Source organism: Lissotriton vulgaris, chromosome 11 (assembly GCF_964263255.1).
Source record: "Lissotriton vulgaris chromosome 11, aLisVul1.2, whole genome shotgun sequence".
In the NCBI taxonomy this organism is placed as follows: Eukaryota; Metazoa; Chordata; class Amphibia; order Caudata; family Salamandridae; genus Lissotriton; species Lissotriton vulgaris.
The window spans coordinates 245,228,555-245,243,838 of NC_141699.1; positions in this window are offsets into that span (position 1 = coordinate 245,228,555).

Sequence of the window (15,284 nt, forward strand, 5' to 3'; positions counted from 1 at the left end):
AACCCCTTGTGTGCTTGTGACGGAACCGCTCCGTCACAAGCCACGGGTGAGCTGTGCTTGTGACGGAACGGTTCCGTCACGGCCCGCTCGGCGCGCCTGCGGGGCGCTGATTTCGCGCCTGCGTGGCGCGTTCCATTGAGCGGGCGCGTTCGTGACGGAACCGTTCCGTCACAAGCACAGCTCACCCGTGTGCCGTGACGGAGCGGTTCCGTCACAAGCACGTGACCGCCGCGCCGCCCTACCCCCTTAGCGCTGCGGCGGATAGCCGCCGCAGGGAAGGGGTTAAGCTGAAAAGTAGGCATTATTAGCGTATGAAATAAATGTAAACATTTTAATCTGATAGTTATAGACAGCTAAGCAAACAACCCTCTTTACCCATCCCAAACACTGCTGAAGACCACACACTATACATCACAAATGACTCGATGATAACATCACATGCAGGGTGACCAATTACACCCTTGATAAAGTCCCCTTGTATATGAAATGACATGGATAATAAATAAGCAGTCCTATGTTTTTATGCCGTGTTCTTCATACAATTTCGCATACAACAAAGGTTTTCAGACCACCGCTGTCCCCCCGACGCTGGCCCACATTACTCCTTTCACGTTTACATATACTACCGGTGACCTCTGCGTCCCAGTGGGTCCCATATGTGAGACTGCGTCCTGGCTTCTGAATGGCAGTGACCCCAAATCCAGGAAAGTGGCCCCAGCAGGAGACTCCCTTCGGTCACTGAGGAATAGTACCATATGCGCATCTTGCGACTCATCCTGCCACAAACCCTGTCAACCGCCATCCGTCGAACCGTGCTGCCACAAACCCTGTCCAATGCCATCCGGCAAGCTGTGCTGCCACAAACCATGTACAATGCCATCTGGCGAGCCGCGGATAAGGGACCAGGACAACCCTGCGGACGAGTAGGTCTCACTTCTAGCACCTAGTCGCAAATCACGAATGGCTGAGTCCACACCAGTGGACGCACAGAGAGGAGTAAGAAGAAGATGCGGCTTAGTCCAGACGAAAGCCGGGTCACAGTCGCGGAGGTGACCGAACACGTGGTGCAACTGAACCTGAACTACGCAGGCCGGTGGAGCCACCAACCTATGCCGGCGACACTTGGTAAATGGCCCGTGTTGACCGCTGCCTCCGGCCTACACTGCTCTCTGCCTAGGCTGTGCTCGAGTAGGCCACAGATTTGGAACTGAACATTGAGTATGCAGAGGCAGATTAGACATCATTGCACGTAAGGAGAGTCCTAAGAGGATGTTGCCTTGCATCTTGGCGGAGAGAAAAGGATCATCGTTACAGAGTTGTCCATACACTACAGACAACTACCCTGATGTCACTAGCGCTGTGCATCGTGAGCCAAAGACACGTGGCTGTGGGCCACTGCTGACCGCTCCCTATGGACTACACTGTGGTCCAGTAGGTCACAGAGTCATGATTCACCAATGGTGGAGTCCATATCAGTGTACAGGCATCATAGCAGTCTGCATCCCCATTCTGCCCCGTTGCCACTAAGTCAGTTCCCTGATATTCATAGACACTCTGTGGTTGAACAGAGGTGGCATCTGAGCCTATGGACTAGGGGGCACTTTACACCCCTATGTAGCTGAAACGGAATTAGTGGTGGCAATGGGCTGTCACATTCCACTCCTCCATTTTCTGCTTCCTGATAAAATCAAACCTTTCAGCGTCTTACCTTGGAGGACACCTTCCACTGTCCCCCAAAACACTCTAAAACATTCACCTCGGACAATGATGGTTACCCGCTCAGGTCACATGGCCCATCTGACTGCACCGCAAGTCACTGTCCCGTGGCTGGGTGCCTGTGCCAGCTGCAGTGCATCCCAGGCCACTAACTCTGTACTGGTAAAGTCCGGGACCCCTTCCCTGGAGACACAGGCTGGCCTCTGAGGCGTGGGACTTGGGCTCATCAACGCCATGACTCTGTGGCCTTGCGCTGTTAGCTGCCTCCGGGCCCAAATGCGTCCCACCAGGGCTCACACACCAAAGCGAGTCCAGAACGGCCCGGACAACGCATCACCGCAGGAGGCACACGCCACCACCGCAAGGACCACCTCCAAACGCCATCTGCCAGAGTTGAAGGGGTGGTCCTGACAGACTTCGTGGTTGCTCAGGCCTGTGGTGGATGCCATCATCGACCTGATTCCCTGATCAGCACTCCAGGTGCCAGTGACTCAGTGCACCGCAGGTCATTGTCCGTAGCTGATTGTGTTTTGTGCTGGGGAGCGCTTTCACAGGTATGTCACCTCAGACAGTGTGGGGCCCCTGAGACGTGATGGTGAAGATGATGTAGGTCTGACACACCCCACTGCGTCTGCATCAGGAATAGACTTTTTCTGCACATGAGCACGCTCATCTCTAGTGTCCATGGCCCAGTGCACTGTGACTCACGGACACTTCTGTTTGCCAGTTGGCTGTCCTCTGGACTTTATCAGGCTTACCCCATGTTGCTCAGCAGTTGACTCTCTATTGCATGTGTTTTCTGTTTGCATTGCCTTGGTGTCCAATGTCCAGTTGGTTGCCAACACCAGATATTCCGTGCGGGTTGGCTAACACTCACCTCACACACATCCAGCACAGGCGTCACTGTACATGTGGCCCTGCCAATAAAGGGGCCGGGTGCATGTGCCTGTAGCCAGTTCAACATGATCTCTGCGTGTGTCCCTGTGGTCTTGTAGTATGCATGTGGGCCCTGGGCCGTACGACTTTACACAGTGCGGTGTACATTGCATGCAGACATGTCACCAGAGGCAGCGGGTTGGGGGTTGGACATGTAGCTTTGTCATCACCCACTCCATTCATAAGGGGAGTGGCCAGGGCCGTCGTACGCACAGCCAACATGAGTGAGTGACTGCTAGTTGTGCGCCCCTGGGCGTGGTTCTGTGCTGTGCATGTGCATCGGCATGCATTTCTATGGCATCGTGGGTCTACTTAGTGGGGTGTAGGTGGACCCTGTAGGGTGATAGACCCCTACGTATGTGTCCTGGTTCGCCTTTCATGGGTTCGGCCCCCAGCCACACCTTTTGGGCCACCTCCTTTTAGAGCTGACATATGCCATTGGGGTGCCATGTGTGGGTGGGTGAAGTGTTGTGAGCCAGCTGTGCCTGTGGTTGCTTCCTGCTGTGTGGTCTGTTGCAGGCTCGATGTTCTCTCTCTGAGTTGCTTGGCTGTCGGGTCCTGGTGGGGTGTTGCTTGGGATGTCCATGGGCTGTTGTAGGGCGTCAGTGTTGACAGTGTGGTGGTCTCTCTGGCATCACAGATGTGTTGTATTATGTGCTCTGCTGCAGGTGTTGTGTGCCCCTCTGTGATGAAGGGGAGGTGCGTGTTGCCTTTGTGTTGGCATATATGTTGGCGCATTGTGCTAGTTTGCATGCAGACTGTATGGCAGTGTACATTGTGACTGTTTGGGGGTGCTGGATTCGTCAGCGGGTATGTGTACATTTGGACTACATGACTAATGTAAGGTCGTACGCGTACATTACCATTTCACTGTTACCGGCTATGTCAGCTGTAATGGGCATTTTTCTGTGCATGTGCGGAGCCAGTTGTGTCCTCTGTTCTGCAGTGTCGAGTATGCACGTAGTTCCACACTGTCGTCAATGTGGGTGTGCTGTTCGTGCTGTGTGTGCTGCAGTGTGCCATGGGGATCTGGGACATGATCCTGGGTGTTTCTGGGTGTGCAATGTGCTATGCCTCTTTGTCCATGTGTGCCATTGTGCCCATCTCCCCCCGTCCCACAGGCCCTGCTCGTTGCACTCCCTGTTGATGTTGTGTCTGGTCCTCTCGAGCTGTGTCCGTACTCCCTACTCCTTACACCATCTCCTCACTTATGACTGTGGCCTGGGTTTCCTCCAGCTCCTCCGGTGGTGCTGGACTGCCACCTCCTGTCGCCGTTGCTGCCTTCCTGTTGGCAGCAGATTGGTGCCTGGTTTAGGTTGTCACATCATGCCGTCGCCTATTGGCCTCCTGGATTGGCCTCCTCAGCATTCCGACTTCATTCCATGTGGTCTGCTTGTGGGTCAGTTGCTGATAGTGTTCTGTCACCTCCATGACGCTGGTCTTGTTTTCCTGCAGTCTGCACCCAGTCTTCCTCTCCCTCTTCTCCTTGGCCTTCCCCGACCCCGTTGTTCCTTGCTGGTTGTCTTTGGGGATTGTGAGGTTTGAGTAGGCCTCTGCGCTGGGTGAGGGTGCTTGCATGTTGCTACATGCTTTATCTTGTTTCTGGTGTATTTTTCCGGGGGGTTTTATGGTGCATTGTCCCACCAGACGCATGGGATTAGCAGGACTGTGGATGGTTTTCGCTACTCTTTGCCCCGCAGTTGATCTCATCGCATTTTTTTGCACTGATTGGTTTCTGTGTACCTGCGCATTGTATTTTTTTTTCTTACTCTTGTTTTTAACTTAACTTCCTAGCGCTTTCAGCGCTGTTACGGGTGGGTGGCAGACACTTCATGGGCAAAGGATTGTGTTTTTAAAACTGAAGCAACTATACTTTTAATCAATTCAACCTGCACATTTACCTTGTGTACTGTTCAGTGTTTCCGGTCCGTCACGGCTCATTGTGCCGCTTGTACGGAGAAATGCTGTAGGCCACACCTCCTTCACACACACTCCACCCCACTTCCGACTGGCTGGTGGGAGCGGGTGCCCTGAAAGGATTTAAACAGGAAGATCTCCCAGACTCGCTGAGGACTGAAGGTCTGTTTGATTACTGGTGGGCAGGAAAAACTTGCAAACAGGAGCTGTTTTGGACACAGCTCATGCATTTGTCTACTGATTGGTTTCTGTGTACCTGCGCATTGTAGTTTATTTTCTTACTCGTGTTTTTAACTGAACTTCCTAGCGCTTTCAGCGCTGTTACGGGTGGGTGGCAGACACTTCTTGGGCAAAGGATTGTGTTTTTAAAACTGAAGTACTGTACTTTTAATCAATTCAACCTGCACATTTACCCTGTTTACTGTCCAGCGTTTCTGGTCTGTCATGGCTCTTTGTGCAGTTTGTACAGAGAAACGCTGTTGGTCACACCTCCTTCACACACTCCACACCCACTTCTGGCTAGCTGGTGGGAGTGGGGCAGGGCGGGTGCCGTGAAAGGATTTAAACGGGAAGATCTCCCGGGCTGGCTGCGGACTGAAGGTCTGTTTGATCGCTGGTGGGCTGGGAAAACTTGCAAACAGGAGCTGTTTTGAACGAAGCTCATGCATTTGTCTACTGATTGGTTTCTGTGTATCTGCGCATTGTATTTATTTTTCTTACTCGTGTTTTTAACTCAACTTCCTAGCTCTTTCAATGCTGTTACGGGTGGGTGGTAGACCCTTCTTGGGCAAAGGATTGTGTTTTTAAAACTGAAGCACTGTACTTTTAATCAATTCAACCTGCACATTTACCCTGTTTACTGTCCAGCGTTTCCGGTCTGTCATGGCTCTTTGTGCAGTTTGTACAGAGAAACGCTGTAGGTCACACCTCCTTCACACACACTCCACCCACACTTCCGGCCGGCTGGCGTGAAAGGATTTAAAGAAGATGCCCCCCGGACGCACAGCTGACGCGCCGCTTGCGATCCGAAGGCGCACCAAAGGAAAGCCCGTCTGCGCCTGTCCGCACACAAACGGGGCCAGGGGCCGCTCCTAATGCCCATTTCTTTCAATGTTCCAGGAGAGAATTACTCTCCTACCGAAATAATGATTGTAGTAGTGACATCACTCGCTCTTCCTTACAGAATGAGAATATCTTAGCTGCTAGACTCACTTTTCCGGAAATTGACATTATAATTCACCCTTCTGTCAGTATGCCTTCATCTGTTGGTCCTGCAACACAAGCCATTAATGAACCAAAATGTCTTAAGGTTCATTATTGGCTTGAGACACCAGCTGGATATCTTTCAGCTCTTAAACTCAGAGAAACCCGACATCCTTCTTCTTACAGAAACGTGGTTGACTGAGGAATCCGTCCCTGATATTCTGGTCGCAATTCCAAACAAGTATTACATTCTGCAGGCTAATCATCCCACAGGAAAAACTGGTAGAGGGGTGGCAGCTATAAATTTACATCATGATTACTAGTTTACCTCCTTGGTAATCAAGGCTCCACCCTTAGTTGATAGCCTAGTTCTAAAATTTGAATCCCCCCAGTTTCCTTTTATCTGTGCTCTCCTCTATAGACCGCCCCAATATATGCCTTCATTTCCCCAAGTGTTGGGTGAAATGATATCTCATTTTGTTATAAGTAACGCCAGATTTTTGATTATTGGGGATTTTAATTATTGGCCCAATGATGCTGGAGAGTGTCCCAGCTCAATGGTACTGACTGAGCTTTTAACTGGGATGAACTGTACCCAGCACATTAAGGCTGCAACACATATAAAAGGTCATGCTCTCGATCAGATATGGACATCCAATTTGGAGATCTCCCCTCCACTGATCTCCCCTTGCATCTGGTCCAATCATTTCTCAATAACGTTCTTTCTTAGTGTCACTTCCTCTTCAAAACCACTTAACCCGAAGAACGTGCTGTCTAGAAACTGGCGACTTATGAATATGGAACAATTTAGATCGCTTCTAAAAGTCACAGCCCCATCTGCACTTGAGGCATTTCAGACTCAGGCAGAGAGCATTAAGACTTGGCTCGAGCGGGTCAGTGACTGTATAGCCCCTCTTAATAAAATCACTATATTAAGACCCCATGACACTCAACGTTGGTTCTCCGATGTTTTAAAAAAGAAGAAACGTATCTTAAGACAGGCAGAACTTGCCTGGAAACACCACTATTTTCCTGATAAGAAGGCTATTTATGTAGCCCTCCAGAAAGACTATAAAAAGAGGAGATTATTAGAGCCAAGGAAGGCTATTTATCAGACAAAGTCCTTAATTCCTCTAACAAACAAGACAGGATCATACCGAAGCCAGTTCCAACACAGAGTCTTTGTGACTCCTTGAATTCCTTTTTTATTGAGAAAAAATTGCAGTCATTAAAGCCAGTATTCCCCCTTCTAGTTGCCCTCTGTATGTCTCGAACAATTATCCGAATGAAAGCCACTTGCATTACATTCCTTTGATTTCGAAGGAGGCCTTTTCAGCTTTAATTAAAAAGGTTGATTCTAGGTCTCCTTGTGACTGTTGTCCCCCTCACATTCTTTGAGAAGCTTTTTCTACTTGCCCTGATTCCCCTCTTTCGCTTCTCAACAATTCACTTCATCTTGGTATTGTTCCTGCTGAATTTAAAAATGCAGAAATCATTCCCATTCTGAAAAAAACGGGTGCGGATCCGGCTGTCCTGAGTGATTACAGCCCCATTTCCCTTTTGCCCTATTTGGGGAAAGTCCTTGAGGCACATGTGGCCAGCTGTCTTAGTTCATTTATTAAACATCATCAGATCTTGGATTCCCATCAGGCAGGTTTTAGCCCTGTCCATTCCACGGAATCGGTTATACTTATTGTTATGAATGAACTTAGAAAAGGGTCCGATAATGGAACCCCAAACCCTGGTCCTTTTGGATTTATCAGCAGCCTTCGACACGGTTGATCATAACATCTTATTTGACCATGTTAGAAGTGCAGGGATTCAGGGGCTGGCGTTAAGTTTGCTTTCCTCTTTTCTCAGCAACCACTTTCAAGTAGTGCGGCTGGCTAATTTTTCTTCCAACAGGAGGGAACTGACCTATGGAGTCCCTCAGGGCTCTTCTCTTTCTCCCCTTCTGTTTAATTTATACCTGTGTAATGATGTGTCTTGGTTCTGTGAGGAATGCTCCGACATGGAACCAAGTCAGGGGAATGTTCTTTAGGGGAACCTTGTGAATGTTCTAAGTGTGGCAGTTATTCCTGTGAGATGCTGGATGAGGTTGTTTAATAAAGACCTCTTACTTGAACCTAATAATCACCTGTATCCTCATTATTACACTGGCGACGATAGGTGGTGTGGTGAACCGAAGTTTGAAGCGGTCTACAACCTCAAGAGCGAAGAAATTAAGAAGAGCAAGGTTAATTTAAGAAAGAACCTCACAAAGAAAATCAGCTTGGAGTGTAGCTGACACGCCGAAAAGCGGAAAGCGGAGACTTACGATTGAAGTCTGGGAGCAGGATCGCTGAGGAAGAAGCGCTTCGAGGAGGTGCGGCGTTTCTGCAGATCGATCGGCTGAGGTGTCTCAAGGTGGAACGCATAGAAGACGGTCTGCGTTCCACTGACGTGAGTTTAAAAAAACAAGCAGAACTCCCCATAGAAAAATATACATATGCTGGAAAGTGTGCCCAATTGCCTAAAAAAAAAACAACAAATGTGTGTGTGACGTAACCTGGCGGCCATCTTGAGTATGAAAATCGACATTGACATTGGAAAATTGTTTATGTTCGTAAAGGAAGGTCGAATTTTAAAATAACGTCATATGTGGACAATTTATTACACGCAGCACGAATATTAAAGCTGGTAAAGTGAAGGAAAGAAGAAAGTCTAATCTGTGGAAAGCCTCGATAGCGTTTTAAGGACACTGCTGATTCGAGTAAAAAAAAAAGGGAGAAGCTGCTTAAGAAGAAAAGAACACTGTACTACATGGACATCGAAAGAAGAGGATATCTTTAGTGTAGTATTTTAAAAGTAAAAAGAGTGGAAATTTCTGGATAAGAAAAAAAAGAATTTGTGCTTAGGGTGATAAGTACATAAAAGTTGACTTTGCTGAGTGTAAAAGTTAAACGCTACACCCTAAATGAATAATGATGTCACTGTTATTCATAGTTTGAGTTGATTTTGGGAACACTCCGTGTGATGTGGTAAAGTTTAGTGAATAATATTATTTGAGATAAGATAAGTACTATTATAACATCATACTGTAGTGAAGATAAGTAGAAAGGGTCTCTGAATATGCAGAATGTTACATCACCACCGTTTTTTCTTTCTGATCCAGGTGATCCACCGATCAGGTGGAAGAAGTGGAAAAAAATGTTTGAAAATTATGCAAGGGTTTGTGGCACGAATCTAAGTGCGGAAAGGAAACATGCTCTCTTGATGCATTGCATAGGAGGGGAAGGGCAGGAAGTACTAGAAAATTTACCTACATTGAGTCAGGCTGAACAAAGGGGACTAAATGAGTATGAAATTTGTATAAAACAGTTAGACTTAAATTTTCTGCCAAAAGTAAGCACTATAATGGAGAGATATTATTTTGGGCTGAGAGAGCAGGGAAAGGAAGAAGCGGTTGAACAGTTTGTAACTGTCCTAAGAAAATTAGCATCTAGCTGTAAGTTTGGTGAGTTAACAGAAGAGAGGATTCGAGATCAATTTGTGTTGAGATGTACCAATGACAAAATAAGAGAAGAACTTTGGATGAAAGATGAACCACCCTTGGATGAAGTGATGATTATTGCCAAGAGGGTAGAACACATGGTTAAGTGTGTTGGTGAGTTGAGCAAAGCTGGGAAGAATATGAGCAGTAACAAAAAGATAGAAGAAGTACAAGTTCAAGAAGTGAAAAATCTAGAATAAAAAAAGAAGAAAGATTCTTTGGATACCAAAGCTGGCGTTAGTGATAGCCAAGCAGGGAAAAATGTGTTAGAAAAGAAAAGTGGGAATACTTTTCAGGGCAATTGCTACAGATGTGGAAGATTGGGACATATGGCTAATGATAAAAATTGTCCAATTTTGAAAGTTGTTTGCAATGTGTGTGGGAAGAAAGGTCATTTGGGGAAAAATTGTCGACCAAGATTTAGAAGAGACACCAGAGTTGAAACTAAAGAAGTTACTTTTGAAATTAATGATGACATCATAGAACATCCATCTGACTGGGTTAGTGTAGGTGGGGTTAAGGTTATGATGAAGTTCGATTCTTGCTCACACTTAACTTTTATTTCCAAAGAAGATTATTTAAAATATTTTAAAGGAAAATTTGAGTTAAAGAAATCAGATGTGAGACCAACAGGTTATGGAAAAGACCCAATAAAAATGTTAGGTTTCTTCATAGAGAATATTGAATACAATGAGAGATATGTTGTGGGGAAAATTTATGTTGCGGAAAAAGGTGATAGCTTAATTAGCTGGTCACATCAAGCAAATTTGGGTGTGGTGCTCAATCCAAATGCAAATCCACCTATTCAAGTGCAAACTGTGGAAGATGTTAGTGAGGAAGTGGTGAGAAGTTTTAAATATTTGTTCAGTGAAAAACTAGGATGTTTGAGAGGTTACAAACACAAAATCAAGTTGAAAAGTGGTGCGATCCCTGTTACAGCAAAAGTTAGGCGTGTTCCAATTTGCATGCAAGATGCTGTAAAGAATGAAATTGATAGATTACTAAAAACTGGGGTGATTGAAGCAGTGGAAGCGACTGAATGGTTGGCCCCCATTGTTGTTGCGAGAAAACCTAATAATGAGATTCGTCTCTTTGTGGACCTTCGTACTTTGAATAAGGAGGTAATTGTAGATAAATTTCCTCTTCCGAACATTGAAGAGTTAGTTGCAACATTGGACGGGGCGTGTTACTTTTCAACGTTAGATATGGCCTCGGCATATCATCAGGTTCAATTGTCTGCTGAATCACAAGAGTTAACAGCTTTCATAACTCCTTTCGGTTCATATACATTTAAAAGAATGCCATTTGGCTTAATTTCTGCAGCCTCGGTGTTTCAGCGTATTATGAATGACTTGTTTAAGGATGTAAATGGAGTGAAATGTTATCAGGATGATGTGCTAATTTGTGGGAGTACAAAGGGAGAACATGATTGTAGATTGAAGTGTGTTCTTAGGAAAATGTTAAATGCTGGACAATCTCTTAGACGGGACAAATGTAAGTTTGGAGTGACGGAACTGGATTATTTAGGTCATCATATTTCTGGTTTTGGTGTAAGGCCCAAAGAAGATTTGGTTAAGACTATTGAACAACTAAAGGAACCTTGTTCAAAGGAGGAACTCTCGTCCTTTTTGGGCATGGCTGAATTTTACAATAAATTCATTAAGAACTTTGCAGACAAAACAGAGAATTTAAGAAGCATGATGCGTAGGAAATGTGAGTTTGTGTGGACTGATGAGTGCAATAAAGAATTTGTACAAATTAAAAAAGAACTCAAACTTGCACCCAATCTGCAAACATTTAGACCTGGTGAACCAACTTTCATTGTAACAGATGCGAGTTGCAAAGGGCTTGGTGCTTTGGTATTTCAGGTTAGGGATGGTGGTGAACATCTCATTGCTTGTGCATCGAGGTGTTTGAAAGGTGCTGAACTTAATTACTCTGTAATAGAGAAAGAAGCGCTTGCCATTTTCTGGGCTATTAATAAGTTTAGAAAATTTGTTTGGGGTTGTCCATTTGCAGTGAGGTCAGACCACAAACTTTAAGAGAGATTTTGGAAAAGAAAGGTCTTGACGCTGTTTCTGCTAAAATTAGGAGATGGGTAATTGCCCTTCAGGAATTTGATTTTAAATTTGAATATATTCCTGGCTGTACTAATGTTTCTGCTGATTGTTTGTCGCATTTAGTGAATTCTGTGGAAGATTCGGAAAATGAGGAGGATGTCAGTGATGGAGATGAGGAGAGTGAGGTTAGAGTTTAGGTGCTATAAAAGAAGATGAGTGGAAGGAAGAATTGCGTAAGGATAGTGAATTGGTTGAAGTCATGAGTATGTATGTATGTATGTATGTGTGTTCTTATATAGCACTCGACTTACCCTTGGGCATCTCGGTGCTTGCATTGGGAACCCGTCCTGGCTTTTTCCCTGTGAGATAACCCGTACTGGCATCCCCAAGGTGAAAGCCAGGCATCGGGGGGCCGTAGTGGAGATTAAGCAAGCTATTGCCCAGAGTTGCAGAGTGTGAACCCGTGATTCGAGTAGGCACCGAAGTGAGAATTATCGAGTCCGTGGACACTTGGGCTCAGACCCTGCCGCGTCGGGAATTGGTGAGTAATATTTCTAAGAATACTTTTGGGAAATTAGCAAAACCTTGGTCGTTAATTTCTCATGAACTGGTAGTGCTGAATGGGATTCTAGCAAGAGGAACTAGATTAATTCCTCCAGTGAGTTTGAGGAACAATATTATCAAAATGGCCCATGTTGGTCATTTGGGCATTTCAAAAACAAAGGAGCGAATTAGCTAAGACTTTTGGTGGCCTGGACTGGATCTGATGGTGGAGAGAGCTGTTCGTGACTGTGTGGTGTGCCAAATGAGTGACAAAGTACTTAAATTGAGGTGTTCACCTATGGTTTGCAGAAAATTACCGTTGTGTCCTTGGGATGAAGTCGCAATAGATATTGTTGGTCCTTTTCATGGTGAGCAAAATACTCCTTATCTTTTGGTGTTGATGGATCTATATTCTCGGTGAGTAGAAGTTATTGCTGTGAGAGAGGTTACCTCTCGTTGTGTAATATAATTTCTTGATTCATTATTTAAAAAAAAAAGTTTTCCAAAGTCATTACTTTCAGACAATGGGCCACAATTTTGTTCTGTTGAGTTTTAAAATTATTTGTCAACTTGTGGCATTGTTCACAAAAAGATATTGTTGTATCATCCCAAATCAAATGGTTCGTTGGAAAGGGTAAACAAAACATTAAAAGAAGGAATTCAGTTAGCTAGAGTGAATTCTTTGGATTGGAGAGTAGAATTGCAGAATCGAATTTCTGCTTATCGCTTCACACCTCATTTCACAACTGGAAGAACACCTTTTGAGTTGTTTAGGGGAAGATCTTCCAACACCAATTTGTGTCCGGGTTGGATGTTACAAGGTAAAGGTTTAAATGATAACAGTATTGGACAATGGAGAAACAAAGAATTGCATTTACAGAGGAAAAGGAAAATGTACTATGATGTGAAGAAAAATGTGTTGGTTCATAATTTTAAAATTGGTGACATGGTAAAAATTAGAGTTCCAGTTGGTTGTAAGAGATGGCCTAAGTTTGCAGATGTGAAGAAGATTGTAAAAATGTTCAAATATGCTGTGAAGACAAATGATGGGCGAATTTGGAACCTAAATCGTGTTGCACATGTGCCTGTTCAAATTTCAAGTGATGCTTTGTTACCATCTGTTTCTTCTGAAAATAGTGGGTCAAATTCTGATGCAAGACTTAATGTCTTCCACAGATCCTGCTGGTTTACTAAAGCTCCTGCTTATCTAAATGATTATGTGTAACAACTTTTAAAATGGGAGACTTATTTCAATGTTTTTTTCTAATTGAAAGGGAGATGTGGGATATTAGTTAAGTTAAGTTAGGTAAGAAAGGTATTCTACAATTTGAAGTCTTGTTTCCACTTTGTTATTGTCTTTTCATTTTATCATTTTTGACAGTTTAAACTTGTGAAATGTAAAGGGGAAGGAGTGTGATGATGTGTCTTGGTTCTGTGAGGAATGCTCCGACATAGAACCAAGTCAGGGGAATGTTCTTTAGGGGAACCTTGTGAATGTTCTAAGTGTGGCAGTTATTCCTGTGAGATGCTGGATGAGGTTGTTTAATAAAGACCTCTTACTTGAACCTAAATATCACCTGTATCCTCATTATTACAACCTGCTCTGTTAATTCAGTCCCTGAGAGAACAAAGGGTTGGGAATTTCAACTATGCTGATGACCTCCAATAGATGTTTAAAATCAATTCATCAGCATCGTCAGTTACTCACTTCCAATCTACCATGATCTTCATCAGGGATTGGATGAATTATAACCAATTTAAGCTCAACCCTGATAAAACTGAGCTGATTCTCACAGGTGGATCCTCCAATCCATGTAACACACATTTTTGGCCTGCTTCCCTAGGCGACCCTCCAGAGCCGGCATATTCAGCTAAAAGCCTAGGTATCATGATTTCTACTGATCTGTCAATGAATGCCCAGATAAGCTCAGTAGTTTCAGCGGGCTTCTTCCAAATACGGAGAATAAGGAAGATCAGCAGATTCCTGTCTTGGATTACGCCTACTCTCTCTACTGTGGCATCCAGGCCTACCAACTCAGATGTCTTCAGTTGCTTCAAAACCAAGCTGCCAGACTTATTTTCCTTCAACCTAAATGGCAGCATGTGACCCCTATAATGAAGAATCTACACTGGCTTCCTATTGCCAAAAGGGGTGTATTCAAGTTGGGATGTACCATTTTGAAAGCCTTGTCCGGCAGCAACCCCGCTTTCGTTTCGGCAAAAATTCAAAGATATATTCCCTCCGGGGTCTTACGCTCTTGTCACCAAAACCGGTTGATTATTCCCTCTTTTAAATGTAAAAAGCTAGGCGGCCTTAGTTTTGCTGTCGTAGGCCCTCAGCTTTGGAACTCTCTCACTGTGGAGATCAGATTGACTCCAATTTACAGACAGTTTAGAAAGATGCTTAAGACCTTTTTGTTTGCTCAAGCCTATAATATTTAATCTCAGTTTTCCGTAAACCATTCTTTCTGCTTTCTAGCACCATGAAACCCCTTGGTGAACGTGTGCTTTATAAGAACTTTTTAACATAACATAACATTCGCGTATCGCATTTTTGCGGCGTGGCGTTAATTTTCATGCGGACATTTGCCGCATTATCTGGTGTCTATCGTATGCTACCACCTTGTTGTGAATTCCATGTTGCCACAGGGTTATTTTCCCGCGATGGGCTGCAATGTTGAAAGTTGCGTTACGCTACTCTTGCGGTAGTTATCACACCTTCTTGTGAATATACCCCAATGGGCCTTATTGTCAATAGACCGGTATTCGTTGTCTTAATTCTGCACTTAGTAAATACCGCCGGATGCATTATTTACCACCTAGGGTAGTGCCGTTTAATTCTGACTTCTGCACCTTACAACTGAGGATAATAGTGTATCGAGCTAAACATTTGGATTAAAACAACCCTGAAATGTAATTTCACAAACCTTAATATTAAAACTACTGACATACTAGGATTAAATATTTCATCATCACTCAGTAGAGACAACTCTATTTGGTTGTTGAATATATATAACAGGTTTTCAGCGGTAAAAACCAGGACTCACCCACTTGATTGCTTTATATAAGTAGCTGGAACAGGCTTACACCATAAGTCACCTTGTTCTTGCAGGTGACCTAACCTTAACATTTGAACCCCTGGATGTGATGCAAAATTTGACCACGGAAGAAGATGAAGAATGAGATATTCCCAGTCTGAGTATTGCACAGACAGTCAGCAATTCAAAAGAAGCACAGCAGGTTGCTTCAATAACAGTAAGGTACAGCTTTAGAGCATGTAATGGACGCACTCTATCTGAAAAAGGACCTAGTCACACGTTTAAAAGGGCTTTTAGTAGGACTAGGATCGATTATATACATTTAGAAACTCAGTGGCA